Genomic DNA, 4,830 nt, shown 5'->3' with positions numbered 1-4,830 from the left:
TGGTGCATACAAACTTCAGACAAAAAAAGTGAAGATACTCAACAATAGTTGAAATACAAAGCATCTCAGGTTGTATCTTTCTTAACATGCAAAAAAATTATTATTATTTATGCCTTAAAAGCATATATAAGTGCCTGACAGACCAAATAAAACAATCATCTTCATTTTTTTTATCTTAGCAAAATTTGTCAGTTTCGTCCATCAGCTTCCTTTTAAACTTTTGTTGTCTAAGAATCATCTCGGTAGATGTATCAAACAAAAAGAATGAACCACGAAGCGCAATCATCCAAAAGATCAAGTAAGTCTTTTTACTTGTTTTAATATATTCAAGTTCGTGATTTCCTTTTAAATTTCTCTTATAAACTTCTTTAGATATTAGAACATGTTTCTAAGTGAATATAGGAAAACTTTAGACATAAAATTTCTAAGCATAAGGTGATATAAGTGCGTATTTTAAGTGCGCATAGGAGAATTCCTCTACAAAGCCATAATATGCCAAAAGAATTTGGAGATTACAAGAAAAAATGAGATTGAGATGAATTTCAATCTGAATCAGCTTCAAAAGCAGAAGCTTGAATCATGGAAGCTTTTAGTTCTTCATACTCTTTGATCATGCGGTCAATTTTCTCCTCACTCAGGGTGCCAGCCTTCTGCTACATCATTGCCTCACCTAAGGCTTTGATCCTTTCTTTACCAGTAGCAACAAAACATTCTTCTTTGTAAAATTCGGCATCTTCCTTGGCTATTTGTAACTCGTCAGATAGGCGATTTGCCTTTTCTTCAGAAGCACCGAGCTCGACTTCACAACTTTGAATTTAGCTTCGCAGTCTTGGAGCTTGACCTCACAATCCTTGAGTTTGACCTTATAAGCCAAGGATTCATCTTCAATCATCTCTTTCTCTTGTTCTAAATTGGATATTTTGGAGCCCTATTTGGTGAAGTTAGTTTTTTACGGTAACATGCTTTTCATCCAATTCATTAAATTTATCTTCTATCTTCTTCAATGCTTCAGCAGCACACTCTTTCATTACCTCTAATTTGGCTTCAGATTCCATCTTCAGTTTCTTCTCTCTCTCTCTAGCTTCTAAGGCCTTTTCAGCTTCGGCCTTCAATAGATTATTCAAAGAATGAAGGCTCTTAATTTCTCCTTCAATCGTTTAATCTCCTTATGGAGGAACAATTGAACCGATAAAGACTGAGAAAAAAAAGATGAAGACTAAATACACATTATAATCATCGGAGAATAGGACCAAGTAGAATTCCATACAAAACTAAAAAGTATGAGAGATGCTAAAAAGAGAAGAATCTTAGACATCCAGCTATGGTGAAGCTTCTAGCCCCAATGGGTATGCCAATTTTTCAAGATCAGGGAAGAGTTCTCTAGGCGTAGTAAAAATAGAGGCATCAGGGAATGAGATCTCCAAATTCTTTATTGAAGGCTGGGAAGGTGATGGCCTAATTCCAGAAAAAGAAGCCAATTACTTTACGATAAGAGCCTCGAGAGGAGTGGCTGGAGGGGGAAGCGTATCTTCTCCTCTCCTACCATCTTCCATCTTATCATCGAAGGGAAGTGCATCTTCTCTTCTCCCATTATCTTACATCTTCTCATCGTCTTCAATATGAACGATGTCTTCGGCTTTTTTGCTTTCTTCTGATTCCTTCGCCACCAAGGATGGGATTGAAAGTTTGACCCTCTTTCTCCTCCCACTTTCTAAGGAAAGAGACTCATCGACCATAATGCCTAGTTTTCTTCAGGAGCTTTGACAATCGTCCCTAGCTCACCTTGTACTTCAGAGTTGGATTCATGTTTCCTCTTCGACCTCCTTTCTTTCAAATTTTTCTTGCTCTGCTTCCTCTCATTAATTTGGCTTAGAGTCAAGGGGACGACCTTTTGTGGAGCCATGTGAGTCCCTGCCAAACAACAATGAAGAATCTCTTAGAACAAATTAAAGGCAAATACAAAAACACAAAAATAACTTACTTCCTAAAAGGTACTTGGGGCGAACGGATTTTGTTGGGCAACTTCGCAAGTGTATGAATCGCTCAAGTAATATAGTGAAAAATAAGATGTCGATTCCACGAGGATTATTCACCTATGGAGTACTGAGTTGTTCTAATCCTAAATTAGTTGAAGAAATCGAAAGTGATTGTCTTGTGAAATTAAATTAAAGTAAACTATACTAACAACAACACGACAACAAAGATTTAATTAGATTATGAAATACTAAGGCATACGATTCATCTAACCAGTCCAATTAGAATATAAAGACCACTCTAACAAATCATTATCAATCCATATTGACGGTGAAATACCCTAACCTATGCAACACTTTCTCTCGAGTACAATTGAAATTACCACACACGATAACTCACGATATCTCTATGTGAATTTAAAAACATATGAGCACATTAAGTTCTATGGTATTTCGTTGAAAAACTACAAAAATCACGTTGGCACATCTCTGTCTTTCGTTCAATTCATGGCATATATCACAAGAGCACGTAACATGCATCCTCTTTCGATTCAACATGCACAATAATCAATCAAATGGTGATCACGCATTCGAAAGCATTAAGCACAATGATATATACTCAACAAGATTGATAATTAATTCAATAACATAAATCAATAATCCGAATCATCATGGTTAGGCTACATCGTAGCCTTAGCAAAAAGGTTTAGTTCATGCTAAACTTGATACAATCCATCATGTTCAAAGATCCCATAAGAAATTAGTAAGGAAAAATAAACTAAAGGAGAAAGAAAGAAAACCTAGTTGAAGGTGAGCTTCAATCCAATCTTTGCTTCTTCTCCCATGATCTTTCGTCCTTTGCAAACTCTTCGGTCTCTCAAAAGTGGTTTCCGTTCAAAAGATCCACCGATTTTCATCCCAAAGGGCTTTTTATATCAGCTGCAAATTAGATTAAAAACATGGGCCAGCCACGTCACTGCTCGAACACCAGCTTGAACGGACTTCAATTCTATTAATGTTCAGCTTGAGCATCCGCTCAAACGGTCTACATACTCCAACTCGAACGCTGGTTTGAGCGGCCAAAATCTACATTGATGGTTTCTTCCTTTCTTGATCCAAAAATGCACAAATATCAATGATTTTCTCTAAAGTCAGCTATAAAGCTCGATGCACTGCAAAAGACAACATACGGGCATAAGATGTACCAAGTTCCATCAAAAACTCAACAAAAACCTAACTTAGAAGTGCATAAATTATATAGATATTTCATGCTATCAAACACCCCCAAACTTAAGTTTTTGCTAGTCCTCAAGCAAAAGAAAACAAAAACAGACTAACAAAACTAACTCACTGATGTAGGAATCGCGGTTGCATTTAGCATATATAACAAGCCTTTAAACCCCTGGGTGTCCATAGTGGACGAGTTATAGTCTCATAAGGGTTTACGAGAATGACACCCACAAACATTTTGGAACACCACAATGCCAAGTCATTCCACTAATAGAAGTATGTGAACACATCTTTATTTTCAAATCCACACCAACAAAACCAAGCATCAGGGCAACAATTTCCAATACAAGCATTCATTCTTGAGATTTATTCAGCCAATGCGTTGAATGGAATGGGATGACACTTGTACAAGGGACTTCAATAACGCTTACCATGAACACAATACAGCATATCAAAAACCATTGGCAAAAACAAGTAAGCACACCAGGATTTATTTTTAACACTAAACAAATTTCTTTTTTTAGTGACTTTTGCAATCCTTGCCCCCTTTAAGCTTTATAGAGGACCTATGTAGCGAGTTTTCAACCAATGACTCCCAATCCAATTGGCTCGAGACATTAGGCGTAAAGACACCCCAAAGGATCTAATAACTCAAGTCAAAAAGGCTACGAGGCTAGGCGAATCACTTGTGAAATTCTCTCATGGTATACCTTTTTACGCGAAACTCACTGTTTGCTAGGCAAAAGATGTGATTGCTCGGCAGAAAACCCATGAAAAATCCACTTATTTCTTGTTTTTTTTCACACACAAATGATACACGCTAATACTGATACACCACCCCGAAACTTAAATATAGCACTTTCCCCAATGCACCAGGTGTAAACATGAATAAACATGAGAGAAATCGATACAACCTGGCAATGAGGACCCAAGAATTCAGGGAGTGCTGAGGTACTACTGTGCTAAAGCAGGTGCTTGAGCATGTACAACCTCTGATCATGGGAATCCTAAGCATCTTGAGTGGGTTCTTGAGCGAGTATTTGATCGGGTGTTTGAGCACGTTAGGTCTAAGATTCAGCTTTGTGAATGGGCGCTCAAACGGTGAAAGTGGCGCTCGAGCACCATCTGTCAGCTCCTATTTTATGCACAAACAATGTTTCCCCAAATCAATAATAACACTACTCAAAGCTACTATATAAAAAAATAAAGAGAAGAAGAAGATAGAAGACTTGGGTGGCCTCCTAAGAAGCGCTTGTTTATAGTCTTTAGCTTGACTTCCTCTCAATTTCAACCAGGATCATTCTCAAAATTTGACTTCATTTGGTCAATTTGCACTAGCCTTCCTTTCAAATATTGAATGCACTTCATAATCAAAACTTTCTCATCTTCGATGAAGCGAGAGTCGGTGAGACACGCTTCAACATGTGGCTTTGGCTTTTTCTTTTTAAAAGTGTCAGCTACCAACTTGTCTTTAATGTCCACTCGAAAGCATGAGTCGCATCCGGATGAGAACTTAATCGGCTCAAACACATTGAATGTCACTTGCTTGTCTTGCACTCTTAAAATCAATTTGCCTTGTTGAACATCGATTAATGTCCTCCCCGTAGCCAAGAATGGTCGACCAACT

Source organism: Tripterygium wilfordii, chromosome 8 (assembly GCF_013401445.1).
Source record: "Tripterygium wilfordii isolate XIE 37 chromosome 8, ASM1340144v1, whole genome shotgun sequence".
NCBI classification, from domain to species: Eukaryota; Viridiplantae; Streptophyta; class Magnoliopsida; order Celastrales; family Celastraceae; genus Tripterygium; species Tripterygium wilfordii.
Note: the sequence above shows the minus strand (reverse complement) of the source record.